This window comes from Manacus candei, unplaced genomic scaffold (genome assembly GCF_025592945.1).
Source record: "Manacus candei isolate 608988 ecotype Guabito, Panama unplaced genomic scaffold, ASM2559294v1 h1tg000041l, whole genome shotgun sequence".
Taxonomy (NCBI): Eukaryota; Metazoa; Chordata; class Aves; order Passeriformes; family Pipridae; genus Manacus; species Manacus candei.
Genome location: NW_026138089.1, coordinates 10,236,207 through 10,254,987, shown reverse-complemented (window position 1 = coordinate 10,254,987; position 18,781 = coordinate 10,236,207). Strand labels below are relative to the sequence as shown.

The 18,781-nt window shown below is 37.1% G+C and overlaps 1 protein-coding gene across 6 annotated transcripts in view; it reads left to right on the top strand.

Annotated features, from left to right (window-relative positions):
- Positions 1 to 18,781, top strand: part of TBL1X (transducin beta like 1 X-linked) — a 197,626-nt gene that overhangs the window by 88,262 nt on the left and 90,583 nt on the right. Inside the window, exon 3 of one of the 6 annotated variants that reach the window (XM_051794960.1) lies at positions 16,376 to 16,479. The exons of the other annotated variants lie outside the window; for them this stretch is intronic. The gene's annotated coding sequence lies outside the window, so the exon portion shown is untranslated. The remainder of the gene's footprint in view (positions 1 to 16,375; positions 16,480 to 18,781) is intronic. 6 annotated transcript variants of the gene reach the window in all.

Sequence of the window (18,781 nt, the reverse complement as noted above, 5' to 3'; positions counted from 1 at the left end):
ACCACTAGGAAGGAGGGAAAATACTGTTTTGGGTTTTTTGCAAAACTGAATTTCAGCTAAATGCTTCAGAAAATATAATATTGAGAATAATCTGTTACTTTGTCGTTTCCATTTTAGTTGCTGATTATTCCTCATTACTCAGAGTTGCTGTTGTTATGATGTGCATGGATTGAAGTTGAATTGGTGTGTTTTATAAATACACAGGTCTTTAAACATGAAATACCAGAGGCCACCCACAACAGAAGAATGTGAAGTGTACATGAACTCTTCCACCGCTATGTCAGTGGCTTGATGGTGTCATTATCACTGTTAATTTATTTATGTAACTACCTGAAATTCACTTATTTGACTTTTCAGTTAATGTCTTGTTCCTGGTAGGAAGTTTGAGGTGTTTCTAAATTCAATACTGGAGTATTTCATCAGAAAGGATGAGTTGTTGAAGAGACTTGGGAACCGTGTCACCTTTTCTCTCTGTAGATCTGAGCATGAAGCATGGTGGCAGGACAGCATGGGGAAAATTTACACCCCTTCATGTAAATCTTTCAATTTGTTGGTACTCTCAACCTGGGGTTGCTCTTAATAGCCTATGGAGTCATTGCAGGACAAGAAAATAATGAAAAAAATACATAACTTGTGGGCAGTTTTTAGAGATTCTAGAAAAATTCCCCTAACCTTTGGAAACATAAGTCTTCCTATATATTTTGCACTGAGCAGAATTCAGATAATAATTACTAAATGTCTTTTGTTTATATTTCTCTTTTGCAGTCATATGGTAATATTTTCAGAAATGGTTTCATGCAGTCACATTTTCCCTATAAACTTAATACTTTAAATTTAATGTTGGTGCTGAGGGGTTTTTTTTTCGATCCCAGAAACATGTGAAGACAGGGAATTTATAAAAGAATGGAAAGAGAAGTGACTGTTGGCTGCCATTATGATGGAACAAATCTCTGAGGTTAATTTTGATTCCCCCACACATCTGTATATATCTCATGTATTGACAAGTCTGTGTGCACATTTTGTAAGGCGTGTTGTAAAATACACAAAATCAAATTTCTGATTGAAAGAGGAGATCTTTTTCCATCTTGCCTTGTCCATCCTGCCTTGTGCAACAGTTGCCTAAGCCTAATTCCCTTTTATGTGATATTGATTAACAACCATGCTGAGTCTAGGACTGTCAGAAGGACTAAAGGGTATTTAATTATTCAGCTGGAATAAAGTGGAAGACAGTGCAGCAGCAGCAGCTGTAACATAAGACACTGGTACTAAATCTCCAAAATATAAGAATTGTTCAGTAATAGCCCAGTAATTCTGTCCTCCTTTCTGGCTTGGAGGAAATTCATAGAAATCTAAACACTGAACGCTTGGAGAATGTGTCAGTGATGGGATTGTCATCAAGATCACTCCATACTTTTGGTATGTTCTTAGGCACAATGCCAAGTAATTATATTCACATAAAAAGAACACCATTTTATCAGAGGTACAATGTTCCTAAAGATTTTCAAAAAGGAAGACATGCAAGAGCACTTTTCTGGTTATTTGTTTATGGGTCTATCACCTCTCCAAGTATGTGAAGATTTCATGGTTGCTGCATACATGTGCATGAAAATCCCCAGTTCTCATGGATAGCTTCAGTGTGCAAATTTATTGTGGAAGTATTTACACATTTGTCTGGTTCAAAGGAAGGAGCTGAATGCTGGAATCTTTTTCATACTTAGAACAGGACATAGAAAAATTAAGGACACCATAGTATTCAACTAACAAAGTTGAGATACCTAACTGTGATTTTAGCTATTTTGTCCCATAACATTCCAATGAAACCTGCCACAAATATACAGCATTATTACGCATTAATGTTCCACTAAAGTATGTCCTGGTGTGTCTCAGTACTGGAACCATGAGGAGGTCCCAGAGCTGTAGGCTGTTGGAGGCTGGGAGAATACCACTGTGTCTGTGCTTTGTTCATACATTCTTCATTAAGTATCTACTTTTGTCGTGGTTAAAGAAGAGACACTGGCTAAGTGGATGTTTAACCTGATGTAGTCAGTCTGGTTTTATGGTCTTTTAATTTTAAATATGTATTTTAAATAACTTTAACTATTGTGTATATTATGCAGAATTTTCATAAGACATGTAAATTGGAACACAAATGCTGTCTTTTAGTATGAGATTGTAAGTTACATTTTGTCTGGACTGAACTGTAAGAAACAGCCTAATAGAATATGATTTCTTAAATCAGAAGGTATCAATAGCCTTGTTTGGACTTTTGCTAGCATGTTTTAGTGCAGGATTGGGAGCAATGGTTAGCCTGTCCCAGAGCAGTATGTTTCTAACATCCAAGAGCTTGGATGTGATATCATTCATTTCTGTGATTTGCCAGTGAACACAAAAAACACCACTGTGCTGATGTTTAAAAGGTTTGGGCTTTATTTATGTCTGTTCATATTCTGTTTTCAATTACGGATGGATTTTTTTCCCTTGTTTGGGGTGGAGTATGGTAGAAAAGATAGGAAAAGAGAATCCAGTAGCTAGTTCTCAGTTTTTAAAATGATTATTCCTATTTTCATTTTTAAAAATAGTCCTCCTTACAGATTAAGACTCACCAGAGCAGAATGAAGACATCAGAAGGAAACAGGTGCTGTGCTTCCTTGTGAAACAGTTTGCTGCCCGGTCTTTCCACCTCATGAGTAGATAGATCTTCACATCTTTTATTCTCAATTGTGTTAATTTTTGGAGGTTTTTGGGAATGTGCATAGAAGGCAGCTCTCCACACCAGGGATAAATCAGACCATATAGTCACAAGGCAGAGTGGAAAGGGAGTGAGTTTATGGGAAAAATCAATTGTTGATATGCTGAGTACAAATTAAAGGCAGCTTGCAACACTGTTTATTTAAGAGATGAACTTTACTGTGACTGGAGAATGGATCGTGAACCTAAATAATGTCATTGTTTTACTCATTAAAGCTGGAGCAGTGAAGTAAATAGTGTTCCGATAGCACAGCCTATCTGTGCACAGTCTCTTCAGAATGAGATGAGGTAGTGCTGTTAGAAAAAAATAAATTATTTGAAATTAATTCTTTGTTTCTTCCACAGCTAGACCTTAATTAATTGGTACATGAACAGGATAGCACAGGCTGGTTGCTACTCTAGAGTGGCTGGTTATGTGTCCTGTCCTATGCTGTCTAGTCCTTTTATATTTATACATGTCTGCATGGATATTTTTAAACTGATACTGGACCTACAGTCCAGGGTGTAATTCTGTCATTTCACAAGCATTGTCTGTTTGTAGAACAATGTATATAAACCTCTACATTTCACTTGTATTGGATAGCGTTTTCAGAACAATGGTTAGCAAAAGTTTCTCAACAATATCATTTATTTAGTAACAGTCACTAAATGCACAGTCGCGCTTGGTCCTATATATAAATTTGATATTATAATAGAAATAAGTCTCCCAATGCTGTGCATTCAGTTTGATTATTATTGCATTTATTGAATGTTTAAGGTTATTCAGCCTTTGGCCTCGAGCTGTTGTAGCATGCCTCAGGTTGTAAGCAAATTGGATACAAATGCCCTGCTTGTCATGTCTTGCTGCTTAATTTATTCTTTGGAATAAGTTAGTCTCATAATAGGCAGACACATCACAAAAAAGTATTGGACAGAGATGAAATATTAGCCTTGTAAAGCCCTTCCCAATGTTGAGTCACTTATCTTTCATAGAAAGTAATACATATGGAAATTAATGGCATGCTTCTGCTTTAAAGAATGTTGCAGAATGTTTGGATCTGTCAGCAGACTCCTAATAAAGTGGCCCTTCTCTAGCCCTGTGGTGGGTCTGCATTGTCATGTGATGATAATATTTGAGCCCACTTTTCAGGGGGAGGAAGTGAAATGCATTGGTGGAGGGATGCCTGTACCCAAAAAGTCATCACCGGTGAATTAAAACATACTCATTACCTTTAATGGTAGTGACAGTCTGAAGTGCATTTTTAGAGTCACAGAGTTAATACAATGCAATTTTTATGGTGGTTTATTTTTAATGTGATATTTCTGAAAAGTTACCCCAGTGCCTCCTTTGGAACAAAGATACTCTTTCCTTGTGAAAACACCCTTTAGTTACATAGTTTTGAATAGCTCAGCAGCTCACAAAAAGAAATACAGGAGAAAAAAGAAGATCATTTAACTTCTGTGTAATGAAGAACTTCATTCTTCCAGATTATATATTGCAATGCACACAATAGAGAAATTACTCGGGGATCAACCATGGTTTATGTTGCTAGAGCCTTATAATAGTATTACTTAATGATAAATACCTCTATACATTGCTCTGCTCATATCAGTTTTTATTATGTTATAGAATATCCTACTATTACTGTGTGCATGACACCAGGTTTTAGAAAGAACTGTCATTTTGGATGGCTCAGTATTTATCTGTTGGCTCTTTAATGAGACTGTACGCTATTATATCTTGCTACATTCAGTAAACCTAAAATGTCTTTGTAGGTCTGTATGGGCATTTTCTAGGGATGATGGATTCAATCTTACTAGAAAGGTGCTTTGATTTCTTTGATAAATTTTTAATACTTTATGCCCAGAATGGCAAAGTGTAGTTCTTATTATCTTTTGATGACAAGCCTGGACTACTAGAACATGCAGTCTAAATAAATACAGCAGTGTTGAGACCCTTCAAACCTAGTAGAAAATCTTTCAATTTAGTGATGAAAATCACTTTATGGAACTAATTTCCAGCCTTAAAATGTGACATATATAATGCACTATTTTATTTGTTCCATTTGCATTATTCCTTCACAAGTCCATCCTGTCTGCCTTTTGCACAAACAGTGTATTCAGGCTAGCTTGTGAGAATAAAAAGAAAGGATTTGTCACATGCAATCCTCTTTGTTTGGAACTCACGGTGGGTTTTAAGGACATCAACGGGTGTATGTGGAATGGTGACTTTCATACTTCGTTTTCCATATTGCGAACATTAGCAACCACAGATGAATTTAATCATAGCGCTCAAAGAATATGGAAAGCTGTAGAGAATGCTAATAAAGTGAATCATGAATTTTTAAGCTCTCAGAGGATGCTCTAAAAAGAAATTGATTAATCACCGTGCTAAAATAATATAACACCTTGAAATAGACTTTTACTTCAGTGAACATCATAAGATAATGGTTTAGTTTCAATACTGGAAGGCAGTAGTCTCCATAAAGTAGGTCTGGCTCAGTAATGAGTTTGCTGTTATGTTAATCACTTTAAAATCACTTAACATTTCTCTTGTGTTCATCTTCTGCTTAACTCAGTGCACATACACATGCACATGAAACCCTTTCCTGAATTTGATGGAATTTTTGTTAGTTCACTCATTTGTGGCAAGAGAACGAAACCTTCTTTGTCTGCTCAGTAAGGAAGGTTGCTGTTGAGATGTTTCTCCAGACCTTACCACAGTTTTCTTTCTACCTAGGGGGAGAAACTAGTGTTCTACACTTTGATACAAAAGGCTTGTGTGGAGTTTTAGTGTACTAGGAACCGTGACATATCCCTACAGAAATCTTAGCACTGCAGCCAGCGGGCCCAGAAACACGAACATGGTTTTGCAGTACAGCCTCTGTCATGAAAGCTACTCCATCACTTAAGTAAATCTCGAGCCATCTTGCTGTGGAAAACTGGTGATTAATTCTTTTTTTCTATTTTTCCCCCTTTTTTTAACACTTTCACTCTGCAAAAAATGTGCTGTAGGGAAAATGGTAACAAAGCAATTGGTAATTCTTTATGATAAATTGTGTAGAAGCAGCAGGATGCACTAGAGGCTTACTAGAACTACAGTTTAAAAATAAATTTCATATATGAACATAATATTTAAGGCTTCAAAACAGGTTAACATAATATGTGGCACTAAACATATTTAAAGAAATAAAGTATGAATGTAAAATAAATGCTGTGGCATCTTAATCCAAATTAGATTTCACAGACTATAGCGAGGTAGAATTGTGAACTCTGAGAGATTGGTTCCATTTGCTGTTAATGTTCAGCTCTCATGCACTGGATTTTCTGCCCTGAAAGAAAAATATGAGTTCTCTAGAATAATCCAGCTTTTCATTCTATTTTGCAGCCTTGTCTAAGCAGATGAATCTGATAACTCCTTAAATGGGAAATTTGCCAGCTGAGAGAAACCCAGAGGGCAACAAATGGGCAGTGATGACAGAATGTCTTGAATGCTGAGAATGTTGTTTTGATTCCACACTGTTTAAAAATATATTTGTCTAGTGGAAGGTAAAATGTTACACAGATAACACAGGAGATTTCCTAGGCATCTCACACACACAACGCGCGCCCAAACACAGTATTTGTTTGGATTTTTTTTCTGTAGGCTTAACCCGGATAAATTAAATTACAAAAGCTCTCAAAAAAAAAAAAAAAGGGCTGGGGGAGGAGGCAGGACATAAAGCAGTGAAATCAAAGCAACTCTGCCTTAAGGCTGCAGAGATTTCCTTATCTAATCCTGCTGTTTCTGGGTATTTCAAAACATATGGCTCACCTTTAGGGGCAGTCCCCAAACAGTGGGAGATGTTGCATCCCATCTGTGCTGCAGCAACTGGAGGTGCAATAACAAGGTGAATTGAGGACGCCGAGATGACTGTATTTAAACTCATTGCTGTTTTACTGAGGTGATGTTGTGGGGAGGGTGGTGGGGCACATTTAATTTGGGTGGGGTTTTTCAGCTACCCTATGGATGTGCCTCACAAGTCTGAACACGGGTACTGCTGGAGGGGTAATAGTTTTGAGGAAATCTGACAGTCTGAATCAAGAGTAAAAATTTTAGGATCCTGGATACTGGGAAAAGAAAAGACAGGAATGAAACCTAAGAACCAAGGCATTTCATATTTTATTCTGGCAGCAGCTGGACTGGCTGAATAGGTTCCTGTCCTCCACTGTCCACAACTGTTCAGTATTGCTCCCATGAGACTTAGTTGATCATGTAGTCACTCGCTAACCTAATCTGTTCACTATAATATAGCTTAGTTTAAACACTTTTTAACACCAACTTTCTGAACTCTTTAAGACTCATTTTGATATGAGCAATTATTCCTGAGATACTTAGGGGCAGCAGTGTTCAGCAGGAATGTAAGGGAAGAGTGATTATGAGAAACAAGGGAATGAGGCTACACCAGTGAAGCTTCACTCAGAACAAGAAGCTTGATGACAACCTGAAATTGCACACTACAGTGGATAGAATGGGGTATATAGCTAGACTTACGGCTACCATGATGAAAATGAACTTTTTAATACTTGTTCTCCAAATTTTCTAAGCCAAGCTTCTAAGTCTCCTACCCTATGCCTCAAAATTTTCCTGAATAATTTCAAAGGCCAGGGCCAAAAATGACTTAACACCTTGCATCTCAATAAAACACTTAAATGTAAACAAAATCTGTAAACTGAGATGCAAAAAGACTCTTAATGATCCTTTTTTTGTTTCTGTAGTTCTTTGATTTCAGTGAGTCTTTTGCTATTAGGTCCTTCCTTTCCTGCTAATGTAGTACAAGAAAACCACTCATTATAATGAAGGCTGCATATTCATACCCAGCCTTAGGCATCACCATCCATATACATATACTTAAGTTAGAATCAAAGTTAAGTGGCATGTTCTGTCATGAAATAAAAAGGTTTTGTTTCATTTAATGCAGCAGAATTAAAGCAAATATCTTTCTGTGCTAATGCTTGCTCTCACTTTTCATAGTTTTGTCAATTTGCAGAAGAAGAGTTTAGCTTCCAAGATGAAAAGACTGACAGGTTTCTGGAACTGCAGGCCACTTCCTTTTCATTTTGAAGTCAATTGTAATTGCACTTCTGCGACCCTGGGAAAAATCACCTTTTAATGCTACCTAAAAGTAGCATCACATACTGACTACATGAAATTCAATGCTGTAAGTTGTAAATGAAGGTGCAGTGTAGTGTTAGATTAGGGCATATATATATATATATATATATATATATATATATATATACAAATTGAAGCAGTCTACATTGTAATTTGAATTATTGTCATGATCTGTATGACTTCCAGATGTTCTGAATTATTACTTTAGCATTTCAAAAATGAGAACTACTATTTATTGAAGAGACCTAGAAGAATTTATTTAATAAAATTAATGCACAGGGAAGCATTAAACAACGTGAGACACTTCACAGTGTTGGAAGTAATAGATGCTTTTTCCCTTTCCACTCTTAAGCTCCTTGCAAGGTCCTTGCAAGGTTTCAAGAAATTATGTTTGCAGCAACATAATCAGCATCTTTGGGCTTTCATGCTGGACTAGCAAGCCTGAGGAAGCTTCAGGAAAAAGGAAGGCGAGTTAACTTTGTGGTTTTCTGCATTTCAAAAGTCCTTCTCCCTCTGCAACAAGTTTAACTAATTAGTCGAATTTTCAAAATTTGGTGTGGTTTTGCATTTGGTTTGTTGAGTGATTTGGTTTTTTATTTTGGTTGTTTTTTAATTAGAGTTTTGACACTCAATTCAGATTCTTTTTGCTAATGGCTTTTTAACATGCTTGGTGAACCTTACTATGTTTGAACATACCATGAAATAGGGACTATAAACCATGTATTGACTGAATCATTGGATAACCATTTACTGATACTGAGATCTTGAGTACTCTTTCTGTGTGTCCCTTCAATGAAGTACAGTCTAGAGAATCATTAAAAATCTGTCATCTTTAGTAACTGAAATACCTCTGAAGGTAGATAGAAAATTGAAATAAAAGAAACCAAAGATGGCTAGATCATACCATTTATGGTATCAGAATTGCATTAAACCATAGAACATCATCTATATTGAGAGATAATACTTTACTGAAATTCATTAAAGGAATTTATCCTAATCTCATCACACAAACTTTTCTTGTGTATACTAGTCAATATTCTCATATATGCTATCATAGGAGGTGAATTTTGTCTCAGTGTAGAGGCATGGATACCCATGTAGTCCTATTAGGGCATATGATAATGAGACAGCTAATATCAGTCATCAGTTTAATCAGATTAACGAATCAACAGGACCAAAATCTAGAAAAGTTATTTCTTGTAACATGCAGATGGTAATTTTGAAGATTTTTTTCCTGAAATTTTACTTCTAATGGTGACTCTTACAATATTTTATTAAAAAGTTCAAATGTGTTAAAATTACGTAGGTTCCTGGACGACTCAGAGGACTGGGTTCCTCAAACCAAGAAGGCCCCAGATTGATGCTCTTTACCACCAAGTCTGTGGGATGTTTGTTGGAGGGTTATTTTGTCTGTGTGTTTTTTAAATGCTCAGGTTTTTCACAACCCTGTTTACTGCAGATTAATTCATGCTCCTGTTCTTTTTTTCATTTAGTGTATTTCTCTAGCCAGTATTCTCAGCTGCATTTTTCATATCCAGACAGTATAACCTATTGATCTGTCATGCATTTTAATTGGGGGAAGATTAAAATTCAGAAAGTTAAACTGTAATTTAATTTAATTTAATATAAATAGTTTTTACTCCTAATCTCTACAATGATTTAGGTAAAAGGAAAAGGTAATGTTGAGAGGTAATCTGCAGTATAACAAAAGCATTCTGTATCTTTAGTTATCAGTCTTAGCTTTGTTACAGTTGCTTAACCAGCATAAGCTTTATATGATCAGGAAGAATGCCTCACGTTTGATGCTTTTAAGACCTTGGATCTGTCTGGATTCAGCATGTAAGTTTGTGCTCTGCTGTTTTTTATTAAGCTCCTTATTTTCTATGTAAATAGCGCAAGAAGCATATTTAGTTTTAGTATGGAGAGATGATTGTTGTAGCATCATATGATAATTCAGATTGGAAGGGACTTCAGGAGGTCTGTAGTCCAACACCCAGCTCAAAGCAGGGCCAGCTTTGGGGTTAGTCCCAGCTGTTCTGGGCTTGGTCCAGTCAGGAGTCCAAAGATGGAAACTGCATAGAAGTTGTCTTGCAAGAAAATTTGTAATGCTGAAGATAATACTTACTGAATATAAAAATCTGATTTTCAGATGGATGATACAAATGAATGTTCTGTTTGTCGATAAATGTATTAGGTCACTTCTGCCATGCTTTTTAGAACAGACATTTATTTGCACTCATAAAACCCTCTGCATTTTTGGTGTATCTGACTGCTTAGCCTGCCATGTCCTTCCAGGTGTACACTTCTTCCATACAAAACATGAAAGTTAGTGGACTATGACTCCAGCTGTAAGTTTTATCTTAGATGATTCCTCTCTTCTCCTCAAACTCTTTTTTTCTGCTTCTATTAAAAAAAAGTCAGAATTCAGTGCAACTATTTAACTATAAGCTGCTGTAAATTTGCCTCTGATTTAAAGGGAAGAATAATTTTGGAAGTGCTTTAAAGAGATACCATTTACCTCAAGAATTAAAAAATTGTCTCAGAATTAATACCCAGCAAATTCAGCTTCACCAGCAATATAGCAAGCTTCTTCTTAAAGCATACAAATGAAGGCAGTGTTACATTTTTTGCTTGGCAGAGATGGTTTCTTACTTAGGAAATTCAATAAAAACCTTGATCTGTTTTATTAAAAATGGCTAAAAACAGGAGAAGATTTTTTTTTTGGCTTTTTTACTTCAGAATGTTCTTTTGATTAGATCTGACATTTGCTCTGCTCAGTACCACTGCCTTTCAAAGGAGTCTGTGTTAACAGGAGTGTGAAATTCTGCATTTCATGTGAAAGGATGACTGACAAGTGTTAAGGTTCGTATGGTTCAGGGCAGCCCTTGCTCAGGATACTCTCTGCCTGTTTGTGGGAGTAGAGAATACGCTAAACAGAGGAGATGAGACTGGGAAGGAAGAGGCTGTCTTTGAACGACAGGGAAGTTGGCTCGCTGATGTGCAAGTGTCAGTGTCTCTGGGATGAGTTTTCCAGTTTCAGGCTGGAGGGAAGGAGTGGGTGGAGAGTGCAAGTGAAACTGAGATTTCTGCTCCGGGGTGCACATGAAGAAATCTCGAGCAGCTCAGTTTTTAATAACCTGCTCGGTACTTTAGCAGGCAGTGGAAAGACCTGTGATTGCATTTTTGAAAATGAAATCTGGTAATGTCCAAGTAGCTGCTATTTTTTGACCCTATTCTGAGATGGATGGTTAGTGCTGCTCCCGAGAAGTACTGACTGTACCTCATCTTACTGCTGCTGCTTGATTCACAAGCTAAATCAGTTTAGATCACTTGAATATGTTTTAATTATATATTTCATTGTTGAATGTTCAAATATAGCTTTTGTATTCATGCTTTGAATTCATACTGATGGCCACCTTTCCAGGTAAAAGGACGAGGCCATGGGTTAACTTTAATTTGTAGTTCTATTTTTGAGAGGGTTTATGGATGTTGACTGTTGGCAAGCTACTGGTTAGGCTCATGTAGAAGTACAAGGAGTCCGTCCTTCTTGTTTTATTGTTTTGGAACATTGAGCTTTTCTGTGTCCATGATGAGAACATTTGGAGGAAATAAGCAGATGAAGCAATGCTACCACTCTAGCTGGGTCCTGTGATTCCAAGCCAGAATATATATTATTGACTGCAGTACAATGGGTCTAGAAGAAGGGCACTTTTTTAAAACCCATCTTTTTCTACATCTTCCTACTGGTTACTACCAGCTTTGTCCTTTTTTGTTTCCTATCCCACAGCTTGTTAGAAAGGAAGCATAAGAGTATAACATCCTAGAGTAATTATTTTCATCATTAAAAAATAATTTGATGAGAATTTAGCATTTTTACATTTACTTCATTTTCACAGCATTGCACATTTCGGAAGACGTTGCCTGCAGTCCCCAGAATTTCAGACTCTGCAGAGGTCCACTTATTGGAACCTGTCTGGAAATAAAAGTCACAGCGATAAAGTGGTTTTTGTTACAACATTAGAAAATTCTGTCTAAGAAATAAGATAAATTTTTTGGTACTTTTATGAGAATTCTCTAGCAGCTTGCAAAGTGCATAGTTCTGTGGCAGCATGATGTTTGGTTCAAGTCTATTTGAATATAATTCAGACAGCTTTAAAATTTCTTTTGTTACCCATTGTTCAGGAAGATGTACAAGAAGTAAATAGTATGGAGAAATTTTAGCTCGACAGCTGTAGCCAGCCATCTTCAGGAAGGATGCCCTAAAAATTGTCCTCTAATGCAAACTTCTCTCAACTTTTGTATGGCTGGAAAACTTAAAGAAGTTCTCTGTGTTTGTGTGTTTCCCTACTAATTTTACCATCATACAGTTCCATAATGCGTACATTTCATTTCCATTTTCTGCCTGATAGCTCCAGCATTTTATACTTAGTGGGCTAATCAAACAAATGACATTGTTCAATACTGGGAAGAGATTAATGTGTTACATGTCTGGTTCTCTCCCCACTCTTAATACACTTTTTTCCTTTGCAGAAATGTACCTGATAAAGCACAAACCAAAATGTGGACCTGAGAAATATTATTAGGAGAATGGGTCCATAGTGCCAGTGATTCAGTCATCTGTCAACCTGATAAATGGATTAGTGTAAGAGGTGTTCCAGTGGGGAAATGCAGCCCATAGGGCTTCCAGATAATTATATTTAAGTTGTTTAGTGCTGCTGGGAAGCAGCATCCAGGCAATTACTGAAAGCTTTGATGCAGTGTGCACTATTAGAGCGTGCGTTCAGAAACTCATTACCCTTTCGTGCTTGCGTTGGATGGATTCTAGGAAGTTGACAGGAAACAGAGATCAGGAATCAATAACTAGAAAGGCATTTTAGTTAGCTTCTGATCCATTTCCTGATTCAGCAGATTCTAGCCTAGAGCATTTCATACAATTGCTGTAATGTAAGGGGAAAATGTGACTTAAATATATTAATGACTGTGTATTTATATATTCATTTTGTTTCAACGATGTGTAGCTGAAGTTCCACCCAAAGTTTCAAAAGGTCCTTTGGGGACAAACTGCTGCCCAAATCCCATGTGACATGTCCACAGTGCCTACCATCTCTGTTCCTCCTAAGTTGATTGTAGTAATTTCTCCTAAAGCCTGACCTTGCAGCGAGTATTGATGCCTCCACAACATCAAGAGTCTATTACCACAGTGCCTGTCGTACCCCACCTTCAAAATCTCTTGGAAATTACAGCTTGTCCAAACCAAAGCTGATGATATTGGCAAGACATATTAAACCTTGTTTAAGAAAATGATACTGACTCTGTCTCTTTGCTGTGGGCTGCAATTCACATTACTGGTGCACATTGAGAAAACTCTACAGACTTTGCATCATTCAAATATGGGAAACAGCAAATCCTTTCACGCGCTGCTCTGCAGTTGGGTACCTCCAAGACGTGCATGCTGAAAGCAGCGCAGTATTTGCACAACTGGGGGCCAAAGACTTGAAAGTTCATTTCTTAGGTTAGAATGACAGATCTACTCGGGGCAAAAATTACATTAATTAAGTGAAATTGTGTGGTTTTCTTTTTAATCTTGGACTCACTATTGAATCAGGTAATGGTGACTGTTAGGGCAGTGCAGACGAGGCTGCATTTCTTCTTTTCTGTTTCTTCTTCTATGCTTTTGCCTGAGGTACAGCTAAATAGACAAATGAAAGGATTACACTTCAATGCTTCTGAAGGGGATAATTTTTTCCCACCTACCTGCAGTATCACAGAATTAATAATTAAACTCCTTTTTTATGTTTCCATCACAACAGTCCTAGATGTGCTATGGGATTTGTTTCATGTTTTATAAAGTTCAGCAGAAATCTCATCAGTTACTGTCAAGAGAGAAGTTCGGGTGTGGGGGTTTTTTTGTTTTTAAATATGGACTTGTTAATTAGAAAAATGGCATTTGGTTTGCCTGAGAATTGGTAAAATAAATGCTGTGCTATTTGATATATGTAAGTCTTCGTGATAAAAAATTTTTAGAAATGATGTGTTGTAGGCCACAGCACCCATGAATCCATAGGGGTACTGAGGAAATCCTCTTATAGTACTAAGCATTTGCAGTCTTGGTACCTGCTTTGGTTACTGACAGCTAAACTTTTCATAAATGCATTATTACCACTGAAAGTTCAGGCCTATCAAATAATGGTAGATAACTCATGTATCTCCTGTCTCTGAAACTATTACACATGTAGAGGGAATATCTACTACAGTCAGATACACAGCTGAAGCAGAAAAAAGCTAAAGCTGTTGAAGCACCCATGCAGGCAAAGTGCTGACATTAGTAAATGATTTGGAGAGTTGATGTTGTAACTGTGTCTTCCAGTCTGGCTCTAAGACTGGTTGTACTGAGTCATTGTTTGGGCTGCTGAGAGTTAATTTATCTCTGAAGAAGCCTGCGTAAAAGGGGTAGCAGAATATAGCCAAATTAATGAGACCGTGCTTCTGAAATTCTTAATTTCATGATGTCCACTAGCTTTGACAGAGGTAGTTAAATGAAACTTGAGAAGTGTTTCCACTTGCAGTTTGGTTTTCCCTGGAGACACTTGCTTCAAAGTGACAGCCCAGGCTCTGTGAGCTGCACCTGAAAGACTGATGTATTCTGGGGAGAGGCTTTCAAGTCTAAGTATTTTAAGTTTTTGTGGGAAGAGATGGGTTATTTCTGAGGGTATTTTTGTTGCTTTGACTTAGATTTTACCATGTGGAAACTTTTTGCACTAGTACTATAATGAAGATTTATTTCAAAGTTGATTTTCTGATTTTTGACTGATTTATGACTTCGTTTCCTTCATCAAATCTGAGCATTTATCTGTAGTAGATTTAAAATAAAAAAACCTTTCTTAACTTCCTTTAGAGGAAGCAGCTATGGGAGAACGATAGCTACATAACTGTCAAAAGAGGGAATTTTTTATCATAGCAAACCATTAAATAGTGTTTATTTACTCTATAAGACCTTAGGGCAAATACATTAATATTCAGGGATTGCGTGGGTTTTTCTGAACAGAATTTGCAGTTCCAGTGCATAGGTACTCTGTGGAAACACAGTAGAGAAACCCAGCTTGTTGTGTTGTGTTATGCTGAAAGTGGTGGTCATTTCTGCTCCACGTGACTGCAATGGCATCTGTGATCCATGTACAGAGCACTTGCTGGTCATGCCCCAGGGGAGCCACAGCTGTGGTTATACCGATGAGATTATATTTATATTTAACATAAATCCATAAAGAAACTAAAACCCTAGCACATCAGCACAAGTTTTGCAAATGTTGGAATGTTCTCTTCATTCATCTGTACACTTTTTAGGAATTGCTTTAGAAAATACATTTTAGGTTATTTTTGCAGATGGGTGGCATAATTATTGATGTCCTGTTATAATCTTCTGTATAGTCATGGTTTACTACGAGTATACTCGCCCAGGGATAGTTTGAAAATATTAAACCTGTTTATCAGTTTGAAAGAAAGCTAAATATTCGTGTTGTGCACTAGGTATCCTGCATTTCTTTCCCAGAGATATAGTGAAATCTCTGGAAACTGCTTTTGTAATTTAGTGTTTGTTGAAGATGGCCTGTTTAGCATTTAAACTTCCCAGTGCCTCTAAAAGCCAGAAAGGAGGGGGGATAATAAATAGTCACCCACTTAATGTTTTTTTCATTGTGAAACAGAGTTAAGAAGAGTAATGACACTGGTTTGGTTTCTCCTCATCTCTGTTGTGTAGTAAAAAGAAATAAAATTATTTAGCTGAAACTATGCAGAAATAGTACTTAAATCTACATATGAAGCAGAGGATAAATGCAGTATTTCATCTGTGGCCTACTAAGGACAGCACTAAATTCATCCCTCCTTTAAGAAACGTCACTTTATTGACTTCTTAGTGTAAATGGTGCTGTGGACACTGTGCTTGTGCTCTACCCTATCCTGGCTGGTGCTGTGGGGACAGGGGTGAAAGGCAACATTACTGTTATTCAGTTAAATTGACATTTCTTATGTAAGAAGGGTGGTTGATAAGTTAGTTGATACATCAACTGCCTGCGTGGGAGTCCGTGTCAGGGGTTCCCATGGTTTTGCTTCACAGAGGTTGTGTCCAGTGGAGTAACTGAGAGATGCACAGAGATCAATGAACACGTTTGTATTGTTTGGTTGTCTTTTGTGTTTTCAAACATAGTGCAAATCCAAAGTCAAACCATGTGTACCAGATTTACAATTAGTAAAAATGAACGAATTTTTTTAACTTTTATTTTTGGTTACATTTCCTGGCAGCTTAGCCCAACCCAAGGCATAGAACAGCAACAGCTATTATATAGCAACTGCAGATAAATTAGCACTTCTAATATCTTTCCTTATCCCTTCCTTAGAGGATGAAATTTTTTAAGGTTGCTAACTGTGAGATCACTTCAATGTAACATAAAAACATTCTTGTTTTTATTTCTGTTTCTTCTCCCATTGTCCCTTTTGTAGGAAGCCAACGTTACTTGTGTGCCCAGAGTGAGGCTGCTGCTTCTTGCAGGGAGAGAGCTGGAAGCACACTGCAGGGCCACAGCAGCTCCTGGGTTTTAACTGAGGTGGAGAACTACTTGGCTAACCCACTGAAACACCTCTATAAGAAGGTTTTTCTGCCCAGAAAGCTTACCTGCCCATAGGGGTGGGACTGGCAAGTAGTTAATAGCATGAAGTGCTGTTATTTATTGCTCTCTGCGCAGAGAGCATAATTTGTACTGCCTGCCTTTGGTCATACTGATGCCCTGAGTGACCCTTGTGAAGAGAGCTCCTGCTACCACGCTCCTGTGACTGAGTCCTTTCAGCTCATGGAGGAAAGAATAAGCTTCCTAAATTGGAAGCCAGAATATTATTCACAGCAGAACTTAGTCCACCTGTCTCTGGAAGGATAGCTATAGTTCTCTGAATCTTTGTCTATCTGTGTGAAACCCAGTAACTTGTATATGACTGCAAGATATCTTGTATTTTCACAAAAACTCATCTTCTAAAGAAGTCCCACTAAAGCTTGATATCAATGAACGGAGAATCTCTGCATTCTCCTTTGGATAGCTGCACTAATGGTTAGTCACAGGTGATAAAAGCATGTACTTTATTTCTCACTTAAATTTGGTGTCAGCTTCCAGATGCTGATTTGTTTTATGCACGCCCTTTGCTAGATTAACAAGCCAGTTGGTACTTAGAATATTCTTCCAATGAAAATACTTAGGTGCTGTAATTAGGTCATCTTCTTTTTTTTTGGTGATAAACTATACAAACTGAACTCTCCAGATACTTTATATTAACACTTTGCAGCTGTATTCTGTGATTTCTGGTGGTGGGTTTTTTTTCCAGTTTCTTTCTAAATTGTGAAGATCTTATCCTATTTTAAGTAGGAATAGGTTGCAATACTAATATCACCAAAGAAAGTTTAAAAGAACATTTTCTGTCTTTGCATACTGTTTGTTTCAGAGCTCATATTAGTACTTAATTCTGTATGAAATCAGATTTGAAGAAACTCTTTTGTTGTTGAGTAAAACCTTATGGGTAGGGGCATCTGCTAGCATGACCAGTTACTGCAGTCATCTATACATGCTCTCACCTAGTCATAAGGGAAATTTATATAACTTTTCAATGTCACTGATACTTATAAGTAATAAAATAATAATAAAGAAATTGTATCTTTTCTCCTCTAGGATGTCTCTTTCCTTTTGTTTTTCACTTTTTCAGCAGAGAGCTAGTATGAACTTTTTTAGCAAAAAGTTGTCTACCATGGTAACCAAGGCTGGTCTTAGGAAAGGATTCGATTAGCTCTTCCAGCTTATGTTACCAGTGCTGCCTCCACTGATGCCTTCTGCCTGCTCTGTAGCAGCATGGGAAGATGAATAGCCTTTAAGTGATCCTGTCACGGATAAAAACCTCCAGGGATCCAGTTTGTAAGATTTGTAAACAGAACAAATGAAAACATGACCCAACCAATTTATGAGTATAATTATGATAGAAAGTATTCATAGAATTTCTTCAATAACCATTCTTCCATCTACAGTGCTACAGTATGAGTATCTGGTATTCTGCAGTGTCCTTTAAACTCAATAAATCTTGCAGAAGCCTACAGTACAGATATTTTCTTGGTGCTTGGCATGAGAGCAGCATCAGTATGTGTTAGATACTGTTGCATAGCATAATGTCAAGAGTTTTGAATAGAGATAATTTTAATATAATAATACTCTTAGCAATTTCCCCATAAGACATGGAGAAGTTGTAACAGAAAAATCCTCTAATTGTTGCTTGGATTTTTAGATTTTGTATTTACGCACAATTATGCTTCTTGGGTTTTTTGGTTTGTTTTGTTTTTTTTAATAAACATAATATTCTCCACAGAAAAATGAGATGGGAGACAAGTTGTGGATTCCCCAACCCTGTCAGTGTTCAGTGCCAGGTTGGATGGGGCTTTGAGCAGCCTGGTCTAGTAGGAGGTGTCCCTACCCATGGCAAGGGGGTTGGAACTAGATGGTCTTTAACGTCTCTTCAAACCCAAACGATTCTATCAATCCATAATTAAAAAAAAAGATGGGGTGGAGAGATAAGAACAATCATCTCAGAATGCCATCTGAGAATGAGATAGGTAATTAGATAAGTTGCCACACAGATGGAGATTTGTATACACTCAGTAAATGAACGCAGAAAAACTATGGACTTCTAGCTTATGTCTTGTTAATACTTTGTGATGCTTAAATAGCATTTATTGTCCCTTGTGTAGTCATTCACCTCTGATTAGAATAGATGTAACTTTCTGAAGTGAGTAGTAGTCGATTAGATGGTGTACTTGCCTCACAGTAAACTAAATGAGAACATGTTGTATGTAGTACTGTAGACTGAGAATTAGAACTG